The sequence below is a fragment of the Mustela erminea genome, chromosome 1 (assembly GCF_009829155.1).
Source record: "Mustela erminea isolate mMusErm1 chromosome 1, mMusErm1.Pri, whole genome shotgun sequence".
Taxonomy (NCBI): Eukaryota; Metazoa; Chordata; class Mammalia; order Carnivora; family Mustelidae; genus Mustela; species Mustela erminea.
Genome location: NC_045614.1, coordinates 38,871,609 through 38,895,637, shown reverse-complemented (window position 1 = coordinate 38,895,637; position 24,029 = coordinate 38,871,609). Strand labels below are relative to the sequence as shown.

The window sequence follows — 24,029 nt, the reverse complement described above, 5'->3', positions numbered from 1 at the left end:
TACCCCACCTGTTGTCTCTTGCAAATTGTGTCTCAGTTTTTGCTTTCGGCTCCACAGCCTTGTTGTTCCTTCTCCAACAGCTGTTATTTTTGGGGCTTCCCATCAGCAAAGTGATTTCCTCCTCTCTGGCCTCTCCATTCCCACAGTAGGTCAAGGCTCAGTCCCCTTTTGGTCTTCTTGGGCACGACTCTTCCGTCTTTCCCTGGCCTTGGCTTTGAGAGCATCTAGGCATTGGTCTTGTCCATTAGATACTCCTTTTGGATTCCCGTGTATGTGGAACTACTGTAATTTCTACAAATTTTCCTAATATTGAGTGTCTTTCTCATACATATTTGTGAAGGAAGAAGGATCCCGGAAGCCGAGAGAGACCCGAGCCACTTCATGATGTCACGGCTCATAATGTTCTGACACATACTGTAAACCAAAAACAGCTTGAGGAAACTTGTAGTATCTTCTCAACATTTACCTTAAATAAGTTGCTGTTCCCTCCCCCACACTCCCCACACTTTTAGGGCAATATAATGGCAAGACTTTCATGATTTCTCCAAAATACTACTTGTGATGTATTTAGGTGTTGTGATTCATTAACGGAGCTAAAAGTTGAAGTTAGATGAAGGACTACGCACAGTCCTGTCGCTGTATGTCTGTGACTGGAGGTTAAATCTGATTTGGAGAGAGCACCAAAACCCCAAATTTATGATGCTCTGTGGATGCGAGTCATGGCCTCGGTGACTTTCTTACCTTCCCCCATGACTGCCATGTTTCCAGGTACCGGAAACACGACTTTCTTCCTTTCCTCCTCCCTTGCTTATTTCTGGGGCTCTGCACCTATCCTTACCACCCCGAGGAAGAACTGAACCCGCCGCGTGGTGGTCTTCGGAACCAGCCTCGTTCCTGCTCTGCGTCTCATGGTCAGTCCTGGTGATCCCCTAGATCATTCCCTCTCCACAACCTCTTGTACTCTGGAGCCTCGTCTTCAGCTTCGGGCTCTCCCCTGTTTCCCAAGCTGTGAAATGAGCTCCTAGCTTTGGATGGCCAGAAGGTGACCTGTACTTTTCTCCCTCTTCCCCCTGTAGGATTCTGATGCGGTTGATCTTCACGTGTTTGTCACTTTGTTCTCAGTTTCCTTTGTACTTGATTAGTTCTCGCGGAGTCGGTCCAGCTGTTTGTGGGATCGTGTACACTACTGTGCGTCGTCCCTGTGCTCTTAACAAGCTCACAGGTTACTGGGACGGTAGCCAGCCTGGGAAGCCTGCGTCTGCTCCTCTCCTGCAGTGTCCTGTGTTTTCTCTTCTATGTCTCCTTGAAAGAGAGACAGAGATAGATATTTGTCCGGTTAGCTATTTGCCTAGGTGTCTGATCACATGGGACTGTTTCTTCCTGTGGCAGAACCTTCTTGGCTGCAGAGGACTAGAGAGGAGGTAATGGTTGAGTAACTCTTAGCCTTGGGAGCTGCCCATCTGGTCAGGGATTTGCCTTAGGGCTTTTTACCGAAAGATTTCTGGAACTCAGAGTCATTCTTGGTTCAGTTCTTGGATCTTCATTGCTATCAGGAAGACAAAGTGATCCCTTCTCTTTTCTATCTTATATCCTGTGCTTCGTCTCCCACATGCAGGACAGCACTAACACGGTTCTCAATGCATTGGGCTGATGGCATTGCTTTTGGCCAAATTGTGGTGGCGGTGGTTAAACCAAAGAGAAGTAGTCTAGCAACTTCTTGAGAGAGGAAAGGATGTTGGAATTTGTTGTTTTCTTATTTTCTGTTTCCTTGCCCACAACCCCCAGGTTCCTGGAGTCAGAGCTAGTACCTCACAGAGAAGAGCCAATCTTGCCCTGAAGCTTAGAGAGGGAGCTTCTACCGTGTCAGTGGTAAGGACGGCAGTCTCTAGAATCACACCAGCTGGGTCTTGCCTCCCTGCTTGCTGGCTTGCTTGCTCTGTGATCGTGTGCACGCCTCTTTGAGCTTCTCTTTCCTCATAGATTGAGTGGGGGAAACTGTTCCCTGTTGTAAAAGGTTGCGCTGAGAATGAAATGCAGTAATGAATGAAAGAGCCGTACAGGAGGGCCTGATGCATGCCGAGCACCGACAGGTTACAGGTTCTGCGTACCTCGTCAGGATCTCGTACAGTTGCATGGTTCTCTATGTCCAGCTGAATTACAGTGACATAGCTGAGAAACAGAGAGATGTGTGCTTGGAAATCCAGAGTAGAAGGCTTGTGATGAGAACAGCGGGGAGCTCCTTGCCCCTCTGTCGAGCATTCAACAATCCAGTGGGAGAACAGGGGACAGGTGGCAAAGCCGTTTGAGAATCTAGCGGGATCCCTTTTAAATGGCACTGGTTTCAAATGTGCTGGGACTCAAGGATTGAGCTGATCTCCCGAAAACACCATTCATGGGTTTCTGTTCCTGATGTCAAGATTTTATGGATCTTGCCTTTCTCATCGTCATTTGTCCAGCTTCTGGAATTACAGGTTTTATACAGATGCTGTTTGTTGGTGCTTTACCATCGATACTCCGATACTCTGTGGGTCTACGAATTGATGTGTTTTGGAAAACACGTTTGTTTAGCTTTCCTGTCAGAGTAGAATGCCCTCTTCTCTCTGGAGATCACCCCAAGGCAGGTCTTCTGGACTGTTTGGCATCCATGATAAGGTGGTAGGCATAGGTGACTTGATCTTGGGGACACTGGTGTAGAAATTACCTTGAGGATTAAATTACCCAGCAGGTATAGATACCCATATGTTCTCCCCCACCTTAAAATGTTCTTCAGATATAGAACTCGTAATCACATAGAAGTGTTAAAGTCACCAAAGGAGATGGTTCTAGACAAATAGCTTCTGAAGTCTGGGTTTTGTCTGAGGGAACTCAAGCTGTTGTTCAACCGTTGTGCAGTGGAGCTTTGAAAATGAACCCAGTCTCCACCAAGGAGCAGCTTATGGATGGCTAGCAGCTGGGGGGGATGGGCGGGTTTATGGAGAAGCAGGGAACTTTTTCAGAGATGATTTCTCTCTTGTAGATTAGGTTAGGCTTCCTGACTGTGTGTTCATATGGCATCCCTGTATTTTTTTCCTAGCCCTTAAAATTACAAATGATTTTTTCTGAAGCTAGTCATTAAGCATATATGGCAGTCTACAAAGATGGCAAGTTCTTGAAGAGTCAGGAACATAGTCACTTCTTCAGATCTAGCATATCACAAATGATCTGGAATGTAGTAGGACATGGACACATGTACTGAACATGGATTGAGTAAGTGGGAGCAAGCATTTTTATTCTTCACTTATTGGGAATTTTCCACGACTGGCTATGTTTCAGATAGGATTGCATCGGGTGCACTGAGCAGAAACCTGATGATAGCGACTTAATCCAGAGGTTGGCAAACTTTCACTGAAAAGAGCCTTTGGGGCTTTTGCAGGCTGTACAGTCTCTCCTAAGTACCCAGCTCTGTAGGCAGCATGAGCGCAGCCCTAAACAATGCTCGAATCAATAGGCACGGCTGTGTTGCAATGAAACTTTATGCACATAGCCTCCAGGTTTGGCCTGGGGACCACCCTCCGTATCATCTGGCTTAATCAAATGGGGATGCGGGATAATTCTGTTTGATTAAGTCTACGAGTAGACCTTCAGCGCTGATCCTCCAAGAACGAGCTCCTTACAGCTTATCTGCCATCTTTAGCATTTGACTTTCATTCTCATGGTCACACAATGGCCCCTATACCTTTAGGTACCAAAAGTGTGTTTCCAGGCTCAGGAAGGAGGTGAAAGCACAGGGGAAAAAGAAATTGTTTTTCTTTAGATTTTGCTTCTTCATAAAACGGAGTGTATCCTCCTGGATTTGCCCCATTCCTTGAAAAGGAATGCCCTTCCTTGGGTTCTGTCTTACTGGCCAGGACTGTGTTTTATGGATACTTGCAGTGACAAGGGAGCCCCACGTTGCAAGTAAGTTAATTGAGCACCCTGGCACCCAAATAAATCAAGGACTCTGGTGCTGAGGAAGGAGTGCACCTAGAGATTGTAGAAATAGCCAGCAAGGTCTCCTGTGCTGGGAGTTTGAGCCCCCACCTCCCCCATTTCCCCTCCTCTCCAAGTACTTTGTGTTCATGGTTAGTGATGTATTAAGCATAAGCAGCACTGCTTAAGCAAGTTCAGGTATCAGCTCTTCTACTACAGTCCTAATGACCTTGACCTCCATTTTCTTGACTTATAAAGTGGGGAATAAGAATAGTACCTAATCCGGAGCTGAGAGGCGTAAGTTTGAGAAGGCAGAAGAAGCATCTAGTAGCCCGTGCCAGCATGTGGTAAGCCCTCAGGGAGTAGTGAGTGCCACCGTCATCACTAGGGTAAATGTACAGATGATGTTTTTATCCCCTCTTGCTCTTTGCGTCATGGATTGTATTTATATGTATATTAAAACACACACACAGAAGAAAATGGAGGAGAAATGAATGTAAGCTTCCCAACCACTAAGGACTTGAGGAAGAGTTGGTGGGGTGGGGGTGGGGGTGGGGGCGGGGGTGGGGGGGGGGTCGGGGGTGGTTCTGTGTAGCTGTAGTCCCCGGGGAGGATTGTGAGCTTTTCAGAACAGGCCCCAGTCTAATTGGACAGCAAAGTTTGCAGTAAACAATAGAACAATAAAATCCCAGTTCCCTAGCTATGGTTACACCCTCCCGGCAGCTATTGAAATCCCCAGCTTTCATGGTCTTGCATAGACTAGGTTGTGTTATTTTATTTTAGGTTTTAAACATATTTAAATCCCTCTGGGCTGGCATTCCATGGACAGGAAGTCTGGTTCTGTCAAAGGCTGAGTTCCTTCTGCACTGTGTCCACCGGGGGCGGGGGTCACTCCCCGTTCCCTGACCTGCTTTAACCACTGCAGGTGTGGCCAGAGGAGTTGTGAAGAGCACAGGGGCCAGGCCACTGACCCTGAGCACTCCTTATGCAGCGGACAGCCCAGGATTCTTTGGGGCATTTCCCTAGCCCTTCTAGCCACTGTGTGAGAGGCCGTTTCTCCAGGGCTCAGGGCATGCTTTGCATTTGCTTTACCAGGGCTGGCCATTCTGCGAACGGCCACCCAAAGAACCAGGCCTGTGACTCATTAACAGAGCACCTTTGCAGTGGCTCGGGATTTATTAGGTCACATCAGGAAAGCGAGAACCTCATTGAGGGAAACCTTGGAAGGTTTACTTCTGAAACCAGTCACAATGCTAGAGGAGCCACCCAAGTGTCATTTTTAAAAAGCAAAGCCAAGCCTCAAATTAGCAGAGCTCCAGCGGAAATCTCTTCTCCAAATCCATTACGCAGGAGATGAGCTGGGTAAATACCGAGGACTCTCCCATTTAGACTCTGACCCTCACTCAGCAAGGGGACTGATTTGTTTCCCACGTTGGTTCCATGCCCACCTTTTCGTGAACCTTTTAATTTAAAAGAGACAGTGATTAATGACGCTTTTGATCTGCTGACTTTTTTTTTTTTTCTTTTAAAGGGCAGCCTCTTTCTTTTCTACATAAATTTGATGTTGGAAGTAAACCATGAGTATAAAAATTATATTGCTTATTTATTTCTGGGTGTGTGAGACATCTCCTAATCCTCTCTCCCCCACCCTCAAACTTTGATACTCATGGTACAGCCTGGGTTCATATCTCTTTTGAAGTCTCAGCATTTGGGGTCTGGTGTATAGTAGGGATCTGGCAAATATTTACTGAGTGAACGAACAGATGAATGAATTAATAAATGGTCCCTGAGATTCAGGACTTATGTAGAGGGCCTTTCCACAAGTGTATTTCCAGATAACCTATGTGCCTTCTCATTGAGAAATGATGATAATCTACCCGCTGTGCAGCTGGCCTTTGTTTTGAACTTGGGATGGTCCAGATTGAGGTCCTTCACAGTGCAAAGTCTTCTGCCTGGTTTCCCTTGCTGATGGTAGCATTGGTGTCCCTTCCCCTGGGCAGGCGCTCAGACCCCCAAAGATAAAGCCATTTTGAAGTCTGTGAGTATTTTTACAGTTATCCTAGACTCCCTCCTAGCAATCCGGCTTTAGCCTCCAGAGCCTGATGACCTGGCTTGTTCTCCTATGCTGCTTTTATTGTGGAGATGTAGACGTGGGTAACTAAGGGGAAAAAATACCATGTTGATCATAGCATTACATCGGATCTTAGCAAATGTCGGCTGTGACAACACTTGGACCCAGCTTTTTTAGAAAGAAAATTCTTTTTCCCTGGGCTTTCCAGTTCTGCTCAGTTTTACGTTTTCCTGCCTAAGTATGCGAAAGGACAAGAATTGGCCTTTTTCTTGATTGCAGAACTGGAAACTAAAGTTTCAAGGAAATGAAGATTTTAAAAAATCTTGTGTTTTTATATTCTGTGGAAACCTTACTAATAATTTTTAAAGGGTGGCATTATTTATACAGACTTTTAAATATGGAATACAGTCTAGAACTTAATGTGCTGTAAGGTAGTTACTTTGACGACGGGGCAGCTTTGCAAGGACCTATAATACTGTAAAAGGTATAAATGATAGGTTCTGTACTCTTCCACCTTCTTTCTTATCTTGAACTATATTATCAGGGGCTCTTTCTGTTTCACCTTAATGTGCTTGGGAAACTCCTACTTCGCTTAAAAGAACACCCAAAAGAAGGAAATGCGATTAATGGTTTAACAAATTCCAAACTTTATTAGCAGTTTGCACTTAGGAGCAAGGCAGGTGGTGTATGGTGGAAAGCTTCTGGGCCTGAGAGTTGATGTGCCTAAATTCTAATGCAGGTTTCGCCCCACCTTCTGGTCCCTTCCGTTGTTGAATAAATAGGAAGGTGGGAGCCTGTTGTGCTAGACCCTCATAAGGGTCCTTTTCCACCTCTGGCAAGTCCATGGGTGTATGCAGATGGGAATGATGCCACATGTCCAGTGTCTCACAGCTGCCCACATCATTCCTTCTCTATGATGCATTATTGCCCCAAGAGAGAAAGATTTCATTTCAAATTTGGGGCGACCCCGAGAAAATACTCTGCGTCAGGTTCCAACTTAAAAGCGCATTTTTGGGGGTGCCTGGGTGGCTCAGTGGGTTAAAGCCTCTGCCTTTGGCTCAGGTCATGATCCCAAGGTCCTGGGATTGAGCCCCACATCGGGCTCCCTGCTCAGCAGGGAGCCTGCTTCCTCCTCTCTCTCTGCCTACTTGTGTTCTCTGTCTGTCAAATAAATAAAAAATCTTAAATAAAATAAAATAAAATAAAAGCCCATTTTTGCTTGTATTTCCAGCATGGAAATAAAGGCTATCAGCTGGATTTGTCATTTTTGCTTTTCAAGAAATTTTTTTCATCCTCTGTAACCACCCATGCAGGTCATGGCCAAATCTTGTGTCAAGCTTTTCATTATTTTTGCCTCGCATTGCTACTCTTATACTAGGCGCTGTCCTTGGAGTTCTAGTTTTGTTAAGATAATCCAAATTGTGGGTTAAAAATCAGTCTAAGTAAGTCAGTTAACATTGCATACAATATTTAAGAATGTACGAGTGCTCGCCAGGCTTCAACCAGAAGTGTAGAGCACAGACATGTAGAGTCGTGAGAAAAATGAACCATCACAGAAATTCTTTGATGAGGGGTGCCTGGGTGGCTCAGTCAGCGAAGTGACTGCCTTCAGGGTCAGATCATGACCCCAGGGTTCTGGGATCGGTCTCCACATTGATCTCCCTGCTCGGCAGGGAGCCTGCTTCTCCCTCTCCTCCTTGCTCATGCTGTCTCTCTCTCTCTCTCTCTCTCTCTCTCTCTCAAATAAATAAATAAATAAATAAATAAATAGATAGATAAAATCTTTTTTAAAAAGATTAAAAATTGGCAAAACATGGTCAAAAAGGCCCTCTGTTTAAAACAGCAACAACAACAGAGAGTGTGGTATGCCGATTTCTTCTCTTCATCCCTCCCCCCTTTCCCTACATATTAACAAGTGCCCCTCGTTGTGCTTTGCTGCCCTTTCCTCACCTTGTCCTTCACTTCCCTACCCAGTGGGCTGGCATCCGGAGCCCCTAGCAGGACTGTCCTTATCACCCCTTTATTGGACATCACTTGCAAGGCTGAGTCCACATCCGGAAGCAGTTACCTTGGTGTCTGTTGGTTAATGTATAGTTCCCAGTGACTGACGCCATCTTGAATAGAGACCTTTTATTAATTTGTAGGCATTTTTGTTGCATCTCAACCCTCTCTCTGTTAATTTTTCTGACCTGTTGTTCACCCACAACCCCCCTAGTCTCTCTGTAGGAAATTGGCAGCTGACTGGGGTCAGCCCCTCTTACCTGATCACATGGGGCTCACTTTTCTTCCAACCTAAGCATTTGTGAACTCCGTCATTTGGACCCTTGACTCCATCTTCACCATCCTTGGTAGACAGAAGAGAAACAAGAGGAATAATAGCTGGTGCTATTAAGGAGCATCTAGTAGGTGCTGGGAGGCATTGTGAATCCTTGGTGTAGATCTTTTCTTTTAGTCCTGAAGACTGAAGATGTATTGCTCTTGACTCCATTTTATAGGTAATAAAATTAAGACACAAAGAGGTGTCGGAGTAACCTCTGCAAGGTCCCCCAAGTGTGTTTGGTCTGAAACCTGGCATCTTCTTGTTTCTGATGGAAGGCTTTGAAACGCATGCTTAATCCTTCCTGGGGCAGCTCATTCCATTCTCAGGACTGCGGACGTGGTCAGAATCCACTTTGTGGATAGAATCCTTGATAATTCTGGACAGAGGAACATTTCAGCTAAAAAAAAACTAGTTCCCTCGGGGCGCCTGGGTGGCTCAGTGGGTTAAAGCCTCTGCCTTTGGCTCAGGTCATGATCTCAGGGTCCTGGGATCGAGCCCTGCATCAGGCTCCCTGCCTTCCCAACTGGAGAATGAAGACTTGGTCCTTAGCGTGGCCTTCCAGGCTCTTCCTATGCTAGCCTTATGTTGTCTGTCTTTTGTTCTTCTGGCTCAGCCTTCCACAGAATAACCAGGTGCCTCTTGTGGGACTGGCCCTCCTCTAGGAGTTAAAGGTAGTTACAGGAATGTCGGAGTCCAGCATGGTGCCTGGCCTTGTGGAGTTGGCATCCTACTGCTTATTCTATTCTTTGTATTTGCCCTGCCCTTGAACTTGTGCCACTCATGTTATTGCTGCCTTCAACTTTGGGTGCCAATGTTCTTTTTTTTTCCCCCTCCCTTACCTATTAACATCCTACTCATCCTTCAAGGCTTGGCTCAGATATTACCTGTATGGAGCCTTTCAACTTACCCTAGCCTGTGTGACTCATTCCTTTGTCTGGACTCCCACAAGTTTGTGTTTGTATTTCATTATAACCTTTGTTCAAGTCTGCTCTGTATTTTAGTGTGTCCTTTTCAGATTTGAAAGCCGCACATTCTTGCCTGAAGGTAGGAAGAGTAACTTATTTTTGTGTGCCCCAGAGCACGCTAGGTAGATGGTACGGACTCTGCGGATGTTTCAAAGCTCGGTTATAATGAATCGTATTTTGTTGAGGGTCTGCTGTGCATCGGGACTGCTAGATGTTGCCTATTTATTTTCACATTTGACCCTGCCAACTATTTTATGAGTTACCGATGTGATTACTATCCATTTTACAGATGAGAAAACTGACATCCAGAAAGATTATGTAGCTTGCTCAGAGTCAGCTGCTAAAAGGAGGGGCGGGCATTTTCACTCCGGGCTGCCTGCCGGTGAAGTCCCTGTGAATGTCCCCATGACACCTGACGAATACGTCCTAGTGGTTGCTACGGTTCCCGGACGTCCCTGCAGTAAATGCTCCTAAGGCTAGATTTCCTCACTTTTCTACATTCTGCACACTGCTTATCACTCACCTCTTCTCTGTTCCCATTCTGTACTTTTTGATTATCTCTAACACTGTGATGCAAAAAATAGGAAAGAAGATTCCTGATCGGTAGATTTGGACCCTGGTCTTTAATAGCTTGAATGACTGTTGGCTGAAATTTTATGTTGAATTTCAGAGCAGCCATATATAACCTAGGAGCACCGCATCGCATATGGTGAATTATACTGAGCATGGGTTCAGTGAGCTCATGTCTCCTGTGAGCCAGTGTCAAGCCAGGCTCTTCCCATCAGACTGGCTGATTCTTGGGTTGCAAGCAACAGAGATTACCTCTGGCCAACTTAAAAGAATTTGTTGGAGGAATAGCCAGTAGCTTACAGAAGAGCGACCAGCACTTTGGGAAAGGAGAGGAAGCAGGACAATTCCAGCATACCAGCAGCTTAAAAGACTGGCCCAGCGCATCACCGTCATTGCTGAAACCAGTGCTCCCTACTCGTTCTTCTGTCCGCACACCAGTCTGCTTAGATGAATCAGACGGGCGCGGTTGGCATCACGTGGCTACTTGGTGGCTCTGAGAGGGCAGGGGACTTTGAGGATTCCCACCCCGCTTGGAACAGTGAGGGAGGGTGGTAATTCCCCAAAAAGAAATTGAACTAAGAATGGATTCTGGATAGCCCCCAAAATTCAACAAATACCAGCTGTCCCTGAATCCTGAATTTTACATGAATAGTAGAGTTTATTGAAGAGAGGTGCACAGTTTTTCTCTATAAATAAAGTCCCATCTACTGTAGCTTTAAATCTCCTTTCTGATGAGGATCTTGTTTCAGTCATCAGTGGTATCAGGAAACTTTCCAGTTTTGCATCACAGCGAGCTTGGCGAGCCTACCTCTACCTTGTATGGCTTCATCTACTGTCTCGGAAGTAATGATGTACCCAGACCTGTAGTCGACTCACTACTGAGGAACTTCTTCCTCCAGCAAGTCCTAATAAAACCCAAGCTCTAAAAACCCGTCATCAAATAATAAAAGAGAAATAGAGTAAACGCACAATTCATGAGCTTAATATAGAGGAGGAAGACAATTTTTTTTCCTAATAATCTTTACTTTTATATCCTACTTTATGGGGGTGCTGTTTAATTTCATGTTCATTTACTTTAATTACTTCTTGCATGTAGTTTGCAGGCAAGTTTGCCATTTTCTAACATCTAAAAGATGGCTTACTTGAGTTTCGTTTCAGACCCTGTTAGAATTAATACAGAATAAAACCCAGTGTGTATATTTCTCATTTTTCACCTCAAAGGATTATTCATCATAATAGAAGCAGTTTTTCCAGGGAGATTTTATCAGACTTACAAGTCAAATTAGTTGAATGCATTTCTTCTGCTAATAAACAGAGAACCTTTACCCTGGAAGCATCTCCACACTGAATTCCAATAATTCAATGTTTCTTTGCCTCAAGAGATCAATCTATAAACGACCTCAGAATAAAAACATAAATTTGTTAGCCTAAAAGGAGTTTGTTAAGATGGGGGAATTTAAGAGGATAAAAGTGAAGGAAGTCATAAAATCAAAATATAGATATTGAGTATATGTTACATTTTATTAAAAAAATTTTTTAGAGGGACAGACTTAATTCTCCTGAACCCCAAGCTGAGCATCTTGGGGGACACATTTTTATGTGTTCATAGTTGCATCAATTCGTGTGTCACTCGTGAGGGTCGTGCAGGATGCATAAGGGGCTACTGTATTGGCACCTAAAGGGCTTGGGTTTCTAACTTAGAGGGTCATTGGAATTGTGGTAGGATTGAGCCACGCTGCATGGTGACTGGTTTGATCCCTTCCTCCATTGTGATTTGCCTCATGGTCTATGGGTACAAGGTCAGTTGTGGGAAGATTTTGGCCCTAAAACTATGACAAGCCTTTACATGAATGGAGAGGAGGTGTCGTCTCTTTCAAGTGCATTTACGAGAGGTCGCTGTGATCACTGCTTATTGCTTGACAGTGGTGGGCTCATTGGTTCGTGGTGCAAATTTGTGCTAAATCCTGCTTGACATTCAGTTCAAGTCATCCCGACCCTCTCAGGCTGCTCGCTCCCTGATGTTGGCAGGCTGCGCATTTTTGTCTAGTTCATAACTGGGACGTGCTTTCTTTTCTTTGTAAGATAAGGAAGATTTGGCCATGCAGAAGAGATACGAACGTGGATTTCCCTTTCCTCTGTAGATAAGATCTGCTGTAGTGAAAGGTGCCGGTGAGCCGATTGCTTAGGCAGGAGCTCTGGGAATCCAGTGTGTAAATGACAAGAGAGAAATTTTTGAGGGCTAACAGGAAAGCCCTCTTCAGTATGTAGTTGAAATTCACCTTCTCTAATATTTTGCAGGAGACTGAGAATAAAAATGGTTATGATTGATGAAGCATTCAGTGTATATCTAACTGTAAGTCGGACTAGAGGGACTTTTAAATCACCCAAATGAAAGATTGCATTATCATGAACATTAATATGTAACAGTTAAGTGTGTCGTTGCTTATCATAAGTCCTGGCATTTAGAGGGCTCTATGAGGCCAGTCAACCAAAAAGGAAAAACTTTTTAGCAAACGCCTGTCCACGAAACCTCTGTGAATGAGGCCAGCACGGTGGTCATGACTCTTAATAAGTTATTTATTTTTGTGTTACCAACCCATCTGTGGGTTTTAGCTCACACCATGAGTGAGATGGGGTGGGGGAAGTCAAAGATGTCCCTTCAGGTATTTTTGGAAAGAGAAAGGTAGGGTTGAAACTGGGGGGAGAATTCATTCCCGGTGAGAGGAGGAAGTTAGGGAGGAAGAAAAACAGTGACCAGTAACTTATTAAGGGCATGGGGGTTAGGTTAGTCAAATGTCTAGAAAATTATTTATTTCTTATAGATTTGTTGCCATTTATGTGGTTGACAAATTAGCAACTGTTAGAAAACCAATTCAAGAGGGTAGAAGTTGGATCAGTCTTATCTTTTTTAATCTTTTGAAAAGTAATGCCTTTCTCCAAATTATATAATCAGTACACTTTTATAGCAGAAAATTTGAACTGCTAAGAAACATTTTAAAAATTAAAGTTAACTCAGTCCTCAGCACACAGAGACTTTAGTAAATGAAAGGGGTATTCGTATGTGTATAACATATGAAAATATGTGTTAATTTGCATATATTTAATGTCATAGTGTTCTTTTTTATTTACCCTGTTTATCATGGAAGCATGTGGCCGTAGACACTTTGTTGATCTTTGAATTTACCTTAGCATCAAACCCAGAACCATTTTAGTGGGGTAAATTCATTAATATATATTTTTTAAAGATTTTATTTATTTGACAGAGATCACAAGTAGACAGAGAAGCAGGCAGAGAGAGAGAGGAGGAAGCAGGCTCTCTGTTGAGCAAGCAGGTTCCCCGCTGAGCAGAGAGCCTAACGTGGGGCTCTATCCCAGGACCCTGAGACCATGACCTGAGCCGAAGGCAGAGGCTCAACCCACTGAGCCACCCAGGCGCCCCAAATTCATTAATATTTTTAAAAATTGCATTAGGCACATCACATCGGAATTATTTGTGGAGGGAAGAGAAATGGGAAAACCAAGAAATGAGCACCTAGATCATGCCAAGTACTATGCTAGGTGCTTTACAATAATTTTGCAATTCATTATCATTCAGTATTGATGAGGAGGATAGTTAGCAATGAGTGAACACTTACTGTTACTAGGTGACAACTTTGACATGTATTATTTCACTTGATTTTCACTGCAACTGGAAAGGTTAGATACTTGTTTTATTTCCACATATGGATGGGAAGGCTGAGGCTCAGAGAAGTCAAGCTAGTTACTCAAGGTCACACAGCTAGCAAGTGTAAAGCCAGTCTGGCCGATGATTCTTCAGCCTTCCAGTATTTTCAAGCTGTTTTTTCCTAACCTATGAGTCCTTCTTTATCGCTTCCCTGAGAACTTATCTGTACCTTTTTTGTTCCTTTGGTGTTAAAACATGGGGGGATCCAGCAGTCTGTTACAGGCCTTGCCCCATCCCCAGGTCATGGCGACAGGCAACACAAAGAGACACCTTTGCCTGCTTGTGATGGTGGTGGATCCTACTGTCAGCTGTCGGGGAGTGTCCACAGCTCTTGTAGCTGAGCTGAAGAATCTGTTCTCCAGTCACCACTGCAGTGGCTGCACCCCAGACACAGCTCATACGACTGTGTGTCCTATGCTCTGAGCCCAGGCTTCCACCATTATGTCTTAGAACAAGAAATGTTTATCCCTCCGTTGGAGTTACCTACGTTTTATAGCTGGAGCCATGGGTATAACCATTTCCCTGTGGTGCGACCAGGTTTTCTGTAACAGCTGTTGGCCTACGACATTCTGTTGCACCTCCCTCTGCTTCTGTTTCTTCTTCCTAGAAACTTGGATAAATATTGTCCCTACCCCATAGAGTTGTTGGAAGACTGGATGACGTAGTGTAAGCAAGTCACTTTGGTAAAAGCCTCACACAGAATTGACACATAGTAGGTATAAAGTGGTGGTGTTTTTCTTCAGGGAGCTTCTAAAGACTAAGTGTCATTTTCTTCAGTGATAAGCTCTCAAGTGACAAGGGAACCATCTCAGATACCAGGAGAATTGGGTAATTACACTCTGATTAGTCAAGTTCCCTCAAGGAAGTGATTTCTCTCTAGGATTTAGGATCTATCAGTTACCATGTGTTCACCTGTTAATAAAAGAAAACCTCATTAACTGTGGCTGAAAACATAAGGATGTTTATCATTTACTTGCTCAGAAGTCTAAACGTAGGCAGTCAAGACTGCTTCAGAACCCGAGTAGTAGCTAACTATTTTGGGTCGGCTTCTCTGTGATTCTTTCAGCTTTTTCCTCATGGCTACAAGATGGCTGCTACAGCTCCAGGCATTATCTGCCTACACAGTCTCATTCAAAGGCACCAAGTGGGAGAAGGGGGCAAGGCAGAGAGAGCAAGAGAAAGAAATCTTTGTATGACTTTCCTTCAGTCAAGGAGGGAAATATCTTATATCCCTTGTCTTTTTTGGCTAGAACTTCATTAAATGTCTTTCCCTAATTGCAAAGAAAGCTGGGTAGGGGACAATGTCTTTTTTTCCCCCCAGCTTGAGGAGTAGGAGGAGGGCTGTCTACATATGGAGTAACATTTCATTCTCCACCAGCCAAGATCAACTTAAAAATCTAGGTCGTGCCCGGCAAAGGATATGACGTTATTATTACTATTATTATTATTATTATTTATTTATTTTTTTTTACTTTTGATACTATTGAGAATGACAGTACAGTTTTGGATTCCCACATTACTCCTGAAGCTGAAACTTCTTGGTATCCAGAGAGGATGAGTGAGCCAAACCCTGTGTTTACTTTATTCATCATTAGGTTTTATCCTGTCTCTAGCTCTCTGTATATCACCCAAGAAATACCTTGTAGATGGCTCAGCTTCCTGCCCAAAGCCATAGTTCTGGACGGTTCACACCCTGCACACAGTGTTGGATATGACTACTCTCCCTCACCCTGAAAATGTTCTGTGCTTCTGGATTTGCCCATTGTGAAGGAAACACCCTGACAGCTGTGATGTATTTATAATGTCATGCAGCTGGCTTTCCAGTCACTTTGTTACATCAATACTAATCTTTCTCCCTACGCTGAAAAATTCATCACACTTTGAGCTACAAGGAAAGGTTCCACCTGACCGTGTGTAGTTTGGAGTTTTCAGGGGAGAGACAGAGTGGAGGTATCCTACTGTGTTAAGAAATCTTCCAGAATGCCATTCTTGTTCCAAATGGCTTGAGAGATTCAAACGGGTAGAGGATTCTTCCAGAATCTTCCTCCAGGATAGTTCACATCCCTGAAGACCTGACATTTACGGGCAACATGTACTAAAGAGAGTGCCAAGAATGTTTTCCCAACAGTGAAAAAGATTACCTTGCTACTGGCTTTTTAAAGAAGGCACTTGTTTTTTGTATTTGTTTTTTGAAGATTTTATTTATTTATGACCGAGAGATCACAAGAAGGCAGAGAGACAGGCAGAGGGGGCTGGAAGCAGGCTCCCTGCTGAGCAGAGAGCCCGATGCAGGGCTCCATCCTAGGACCATGAGATCATGACCTGAGCCGAAGGCAGGGGCTTAACCCACTGAGCCACCCAGGTGCCCCCAGGCACTTGGTTTTAATCCACACGTATACGTCTCTCACCCAAATTAGTCAACTAAATTAGTCTACCATTCTACTCAAAATCGTGATTAGAATTTATACAAAAATTAAATGAAAATCTTTAGAAAAATTAGGAGATTTCATAGAAGAGTGGCATTTTTAAAAAGTCATGACCAAAACCATTTCCACTGAGAACAAAATAAAAATTTTAATGAAGATATAAAATCTCAAATTGGGAACCAGATATCCATCTGCTGAGGATTGGATTCTCATGAATATGGAAAATTTGCCACACTTCCAAAACTGCACACAGTCCAAGATATAGTAGCCCTTAGATGCGCGTGGCTATTTAAATTCAAATTAATTAAACTTACATAAGTTTAAGAATTTAGTGTACTAGCCAGGTTTCAAGCGCTCAGGACCCTCCAACAGGGGGGCCTAGATCTGAACCCGGCTGGGAATGGAACACCTGATTCCGGGACATGATAAGGGCCTTCCTCTGCTGCCAAGAATGATGGTTGGTGTGAGCCCTGGTTCCTCACACCACGTCCTGGCTGCTGATACAGGCTGGAGTGGAATGTCAGTCCACCCCGCCCAAGACATTATGATGTAGATGGTTGGCTCCCCTAGGTTTTCAGGGAGAAGGGACAGTGAGGAAGGAGAAAGGAGAGGAAAAGGGGAACCAACAACATGGCCCCCTTATTTCTCCCCACTCAGCTACAGTGTGATATCAGCTGGCCTCCCCAGGTCGCGCTCCAGCTCCTTCCGTGCCTGTAATGAGGACTGCAGGACTTGGGCAAGTCTTTTCTAGACTGAGCCTCAAATTTTAATTTATTTTTTAGATTTTTTTTTTAAAGGATTTTATTTACTTATTTGACAGACAGAGATCATAAGTAGGCAGAGAGGCAGGCAGAGAGAGAGAGAGGAGGAAGTAGGCTCCCCGCTGAGCAGAGAGCCTGATGCAGATCTCGATCCCAGGACCCTGAGATCATGACCTGAGCTGCAGGCAGAGGCTTAACCCACTGAGCCACATAGGCGCCCCTTAGCCTCACATTTGAATGCTACAGCACATCAATATCACGTCCACCCCCAGGCTGTCTGCATCTTGGCAGGATTGGTAAAACTCTTCCTGAGGAGCTGCGGCCCACCAGGGTCCACCCGCGCGGGAGGGTGGACCTTCTCAACCTCAGCACCACTGATATGTTGGGCCAGTAACTCTCCAGGGTGGGAACTGGCCTGTGCACAGTAGGGTGTTCACCAGCCCTCCTAGTGAGCATCTCCACCACTCCAGCTGTGACGGTTAACAGTGTTTCCAGATACTGCCGAATATTCTCTGGTGTGGAAGCTCGCTCCTGGATGAGAACCACACATCTGCAGAAACCCTGCCCAATAGAAGTTTCGGTGGACGATCTCCACTGTCCAGCGGAGTAGCCACCAGGCTCTTGAGGCTGCACCACTTATCTGCTCTGTGGCCAAGAGCAGGTTCCTTAACTTCTCTGAACTTTCCTCTACTGATTTATAAAGTGAGGGTAGTAACACTGTGCGTCTTAAAATCTTATTTTATTTTATTTTTTTTAAAGATTTTATTTATTTATTTGACAGACAGAGATCACAAGCAGGCAGAGAGGTAGGCAGAGAGAGAGAGAAGGAAACAGGCTCCCCACTGAGCAGAGAGTCCGATGCGGGGCTCCATCCCAGGACCCTGGGATCACGACCTGAGCTGCAGGCAGAGGCTTTAACCCACTGAGGTAACCAGGCGCCCCTAAAATCTTATTTTAAAGATGAAATAAGAAATACATGTAAAGTAATTAGTATGGTCTCTGGCATATTAAGAATGAAGTCATTGGTAGTGTCTCAATTATTGTTTGTTTGTTTGTTTTTTTTTCTGTTTTTCATTGTTTGTGTTACTATGGTTCCTACTCCCAAGAAAGCCTGGCTGTATGAATCTGGGGTCCTCTCTTGTCCATGGAGGAAGTCAGGGCCCTGGTTTGCCAATCTAGTTGGGCTGGAGCCAGGGCGAAAAGCCAGGCAGGTTGTCAGGACCTCGCTCTCCCACCGCCACACCACAGTAGAACTTTTATCACAGAAGGAAAGAACCGCAACTTCATCCCTTGTCCATGAGTCCTATCAGAAGACACAAGGCTTGTTGTGTGAGCCCACCGGCTGTTCACCTGAACTGATGATGCACTATTGGTCCATCCCTGACCTGAACCACTACCACCAGGGGCCTAGAGAAGAGAGTTTATCAAGTCTGTATTAGACCTCACGCTGGATTGATTTTGGATCTCCAGTGTACTTTGCTTTGAGATCATCTTGTGTTCTTGACTGTGGGTCCTGACTCATTTTTCTAGCTCTTTCCAGGGACAGCAGAGAAGAGAACGTAGCTGATGATCAGGTTAGGCAGCATCTGTGAGGATTACAGATTTTGACTATTAGCTGTGGGAGTTTGTTGACTTGTGTGTTTTTATTTGGTTTGCTTTCTCATGAGGGCTCACATATATTACAGAGTTACCTGTAAAACACATGTTTAGTTTGACTTCTGGTTGGCACCGCTTAGTTACAAACAAGGCGGCACCAGTGAGCTGGCTAAGCACATAGAGGATTCATTGGCTTACATAACGGAGCAGTCCAGGAGCTGGATGGCCCTCTGTGAGCACCGTTAGGAAACTGTCCTGCCCTTGGGCTCACCCTTGACTTGTTGTGTCCTGGCCTCCTTCAGCCAGTCCTGGCCAGTGGCCTGGCCTCTTTCTTTTTTGTGGGGGCAAGCCCATTCTATGTTCTCAACGCTTGCGGCACTCTCAAAAGCAGGAGGACAGTCTCTCTCTCTCTCCCAATTCTGATGTGGGACACATCTGTCCATCAGCCAATCAGGGCAGCCAGGAGAGGTGACCGCAGGGATCCGTCGGATCTGGTTTATGATTCTACCCTCTGGAGCCAAGAGCCGCCGCTCGCCAGTGGGAGATTGGGAAATGGGGCATTTCCCCAAGAAAAGTAGGGCTGGTGTTATCAGAGGAAGAGGAGCTTGGATGTTTGGCAGGCGTAAACAACACATTCCCATCACCCCATTCTCCTTTGATTTCAGTTGCACTGATGACCCAGGGGGGAAAAAAAAAATCTCATGCTTGCTGGTGTCTCCCTCTCGCCTCCAGAACAGCTTGCAGGACTTGGCCCGAGTTTATTTACAACATCAGCACACCTCTCTCTTCTTTCTTGCAGCCATGATACCCTAGTCTTTCCCCCAGAGGTTGGAGTAAATGGCCTTCTCTGAGCCACAATCAATGGCGTTCGGTAAGGTGTGACAGAAGAGGCCATCTGGCACTTGTCCCACTGTCGTTTCTCCCTGTCCAGGGAAGAGGCGCGTCTGAGCCATAAGGTCGCAGCTCAGTGAGGGGCTGCTGTCCCTCAGAAGCCTCACCCCCAGCCTCCGGTCTGGAGCACAGAAATGCCCCGAGAGTCCAACACCTGGAGGAATTCCCCCTTTCTTTCCCTTTGTGAAACTCCCCATCAGAACTGGGTTGTGGGGTAATAATTATCATGAAGATGATCTTTGAATACAATTCTAACTTGGAGTGCTCCACGCAGTACTTTCCCAAATATTGGATGGATTTTTTTTTAAAGATGCTAGTGCTGAGATCACTGGCCCATTTCAATTTTTATTGAAACAAATAAACCCAATAAAAACATTTATGCTGAGAGCTATAGCACCACATAAAAGAATCACCCTGTATTGAATTTATTGATTTATTTATTTACTCCAACTGGAAAATCGAGTATTGTGTTAATGTATTTTATAAGAATCACACTGCTCGATGAAATGGCTAATTTATTTTAGCGTATACATAAATAGCTAGCAATTTTCCGTGAGACAGGCTAATGAAAATGATGCCATGAAATTGTCTATACTGTGAGGAGTGACGGAGACCAGTTATTACTGGGTGCACGCTAAGACGCACTGAACTGGCCATCATATCTTTGAACTTTTGAACTGCTACTTGTTTCGTGTGATTTATTGATTTTGCTATCTCTCTGTTTAGCTCAACTTTAGTTTTTGCCCGGCAGTGCAGATAAGTGGCATAGGAGATTTAATTTCATGGGTATTTGGGGTTAAAACCTATCTTTAAGAAGAATGCTAAACATGTTTTAATAAAACATGAGTTGCAGGGGTTTTAGGTTTCTGTGTGATAGGGATCTGATAAGAAGGAAGGCAGTTTAGAGGCCCGCCCAGAGGTTCCAGGCAGGGGAGGTGCTCTTAGTTCCTGAACTGTGGAAGTTTCGTGGGGGTCACGTGTGTTTTATCCCCAACCCCCCCGGCCGCAGCCCAGCTTCATTTGTAATTACATGTATCATTTCTTCCCTACCCATGCCCTTTCGCTTGTGCCACGTGTTTTGCCTCCATGCCTGGTGAGGGGGTGCTTCCTTAGGTCCTCACAGGTGACAGTGCTGTGCCTCTCCTCCCCTCCCAGCACACAGAGGGAGGGCTGGCCACTCCTTACACACCCTCCTGGGGGCCGGTCTCTGGCGGGGGTGGGGGTGGTGGGGGTGGTGGTGCTTCCCAGAAGCAGCCCTGGCTCTCACCTAGGAGACTAAGACACAGAAGCTCCCTCCCCCATGTGGCCCTGGCTGGCTCCCAGCAGTCCTGCTCCCTTCACAAACCCACTGTCTAGGGTCCTCATCCCAGCTCGATCTTGAGTGGGAATGTTTCCCTTGCTCCTTGGGCGGGAATCTCCTACTGAGTAACAGTGTCTAGAAAGCAGCCTTACTTTTTATTGTTGTCTTTGGACCCACAGAACTTTTCCTAAATATGTAACATCTTGAGAACTCATTCTTGAGATATATATGTGTGTGTGTGTATATATATATATATATATATATATATATATATATATATATATATTTTTTTTTTTTTTTTAATTTTTTTCCCCCTTTGGTTAGCCAATTTCCAGAGGCTGGCGTGACAACAGTATTTTATGCCTACTTTTTTCTTGGTGGGGGGGTGGGGATTGGAGGAGGTGGGAAAGAGCTTTATCACGTAAAAGTAACCATCCTAGAAATTTCAGGTAATAAATTTTCAGGCGCATGAATGGTTAAGACTCTTCACTCAGTGACACAGTATGTGAATGTGGATTTTTTATGAAGGTGTAACAGTCTCTTTCTTTAAAAATCTGATTTATTTAGAAGATACTTTTAAATGACCAAGTAATTTTAACCTTCAGGGAGAGATTGAAGTGGGGGGTTGGGGGGAAAGAAAGTAGGGGAGAGTTGGATCTTTGCAGGGGCTTGAAAATTCACATCCCCTTTAATGATTAAACTGGCAGGATCTTTATTTGGATGTTAAAAGCTTTTTCTTACATTGCAAACATTCTCAGCAAATTTACAGTCAGATATTTGGAAACAGCTAACACTTTAAAAAAAAAAAAGGAGGGGGAGGGCCTGTTTGAACTAGGAAACAAAATTAGTGGGAATGGCTAAAAAGACAGACTGACCCCAACACCATTAGCTTGAAAAAAAAAATTCCATTTCATTGCAACTATGTTATTGTTTATTTTACCATACACATCCTAATATGGTTACCTCCCTGTCAGAGGCGGCCAAGCCCAGGGGCTGAGAGGCCCCCTCTGGGGAGAAAGCTCCTAACTGCCTCGCAGACAATAAGAAACAAACGGTACAACTCCACAAAAGGCTTCCCCGGAAAATAAGTGTCAAATAAATCCTACAGAACTCTCGCTTCTGCCACTGAGCTCTGTCTGTGCAAACCTGTTCTTATACCATCGCTGCCCCGGCTGAGCTGCGTTTGTTTGGAAATAAGCCATTGCTTTTTCTTTTTTCTTTTTTCTTTTTAAAAAAACTACCCCCCCCACCCCCTCAGCTGAGGGCTCTGGATTAATTCCTTGAGACGTATCTTTGCATACATGTCTCATGAGTTATGTTTCCTGGAGCCTTTTACTAGGAACATTAAGGTAAGAATGTTGATTTAGCCCGGGACCTTTGTCACTCAAACTAATGCTCATCAGTGATATAGACATTGTAAAGAAATATTGCAGAGGTCCTGCATGGTTCCCCTCCGGAATGGAGAGGTGCAGTTGCTTTTAATTGTCATGCATGGATGGGGGGGGTAAGGATGCCACCAGGTGTGGGAGAGATGGAGCAGTGGTGTACTCACTGGTGTAAACACTGGTGAAGACACCCGGATCCTGTGGCAGCCACTACAGTTCATTAGCAGGCTTTTCTGTTTCTTCCAATTCTTCTCTGCTTGCAGTATTTCTTTTTCTTTCTTTTCTTTTCTTTCTTTCTTTCTTTCTTTATTTTTTTCTTTTCTTTTCTTTTTTTTTTTTTCCTCCAACTCTCCTGATCTTTTCCAAATCCTCATGGTCTTGAGGCTTGCCTGTTATTATCTGCAACTCCAGAACAAAGGTAGGCTGCTCAACTCTGTGCTTCGGGGGAGGGCCAAGTTATTTTGGGAGGGATGTCTTCCTAATGCATGAGTGGCTGACCTAAAAGGCAGGGTGGGGGGGTGGGGAGATCACGCCTGGAGCCCAGGGATGAGAGAGCACGCACTGTGGCAGCTTTTATGGAGTGGAGTTTATTTTTATGCAACTTAAAAAGCAGCGGCATCTCTAGTAGAATGGACTTGTTAGTTCCTGCAATTCTACACTTGATGTCTCACTGGTGTGTACATTGCATTACCGAACTGGGATTCGGACATTTGGGGACACTTGAATTGACAGCAGCAGATAAGATTTCCTGGTTGGAGTCTGTATTCAGTTTATCAACATTAAATAAAGAATCTAGGATTTTTTTTTTTCTTTTCTTTCTTTCTTTTTTTTTTTTTTAATTTTAATGTAAAGGTGTGAGTGAGTGGGTGACTGGCGTATGTACTTTTCCTTTTTCCTTTGGTCTAATTGCTTTAATTCCCTGGACACCTCCACTTATTTCTCCCTGATTCGGTTCTCTAATTTTGCGTAATCTGGTGCTCTGTGAGAGTCAAGGTGGAGATTTGCTGTTTTTAACTAATTGTGCCTTGCTGGGTGGTGATACAGTACAAAGAGTAAAGCCCACAAGAAATTTCATCTCTACCTGAGAAGGGAACTGGAGTAGAGTAGTGCAGATTCATAATTGAAAATAAGAGTAAATTAAGCCTTAGTGAGGGATATTACAGGCTATTAATCATAATAAATATGTTTGGCAACGTTGGGCTTGCATTCTATAGTTTTCAGTTAAGAAAAAAATCAAAGTCCGTGATTCCAAGAGGGAATAGTGCTTCGGCTTGTGACATGCTGGGCTGTACTTGTTCATTAGTTCAAACCGCATTAAAAGTGAGCAGTTTTGTTCCAGAATCAAGTATGTCGTTCCCAAGCAGATTTGAATACATCCCCATCCAAATGTAAGCTCGGGTTCATGCCACACAATGCTTGTTTTTTCTGAACATCTCAGCTTTTGCCTGGAACTCCAGTGTAAGAATTTTATTTTACATTATTACGATGCTCGCACATTCCTGTTGGTTTCTTGGCTACGGATCATCTCTGTGCTGCCCCGTAGCCCCGTCAAGGTGAAGCTCTTTGAAAAATAGAAATCCAGCGTATTTAACCAAAATGAGCTTGAACAGCCTCAAAGTTTGTATCTTAGAAAGCTGCTAATTATGCTTGTCGTAAAACATATCTGAGTGGAAGGTTCTGAGTCCAAACAGAATCGAGTGCTGCTTTAGAAATATAACTGTAGTCTGTGCTTTTAAAGAGGTTTATTTTTACTTTGGGGCCAGGGAGGGGGTGATTGGAATTAGTAGCCTTTAATTAGACGGGGAGATATTCAAATTTTACAGGGATTTATGTTAGAACATGGAATGGCGGGTGGCTCTTTCCTCATTATGAATCCTCCCTGCACATAATGAGGTTCATCATTAGTTGATGGAGTGAATTTGCCCTAGCTCTACCTTGAAAGGCACATAATTTACATACTACTTCAGAGCCTAAGCTTTAATGGATTCCTCGATGAATAAAATGAAAAGCTACTTTCTTTAAATTTTTGAACACTGTTTAGATAATACGATTTTAATAAGACATTCAATTTG

The 24,029-nt window shown here is 44.3% G+C and overlaps 1 protein-coding gene and 1 long non-coding RNA gene across 10 annotated transcripts in view; one reads left to right on the top strand and one right to left on the bottom strand.

Moving 5' to 3' along the window:
• Nucleotides 1-24,029, top strand: part of FOXP1 (forkhead box P1) — a 579,941-nt gene that overhangs the window by 283,201 nt on the left and 272,711 nt on the right. The window contains exon 1 of one of the 9 annotated variants that reach the window (XM_032359550.1): nucleotides 1,786-1,869. The exons of the other annotated variants lie outside the window; for them this stretch is intronic. The gene's annotated coding sequence lies outside the window, so the exon portion shown is untranslated. Of the gene's footprint in view, nucleotides 1-1,785; nucleotides 1,870-24,029 lie in introns of those variants that run through there. 9 annotated transcript variants of the gene reach the window in all.
• Nucleotides 17,852-22,430, bottom strand: LOC116599697. The gene is made up of 2 exons (XR_004289456.1): nucleotides 22,125-22,430; nucleotides 17,852-18,371 (listed from the first exon to the last, which is right to left on the bottom strand). It is a non-coding gene; the product is annotated as an uncharacterized LOC116599697 (long non-coding RNA).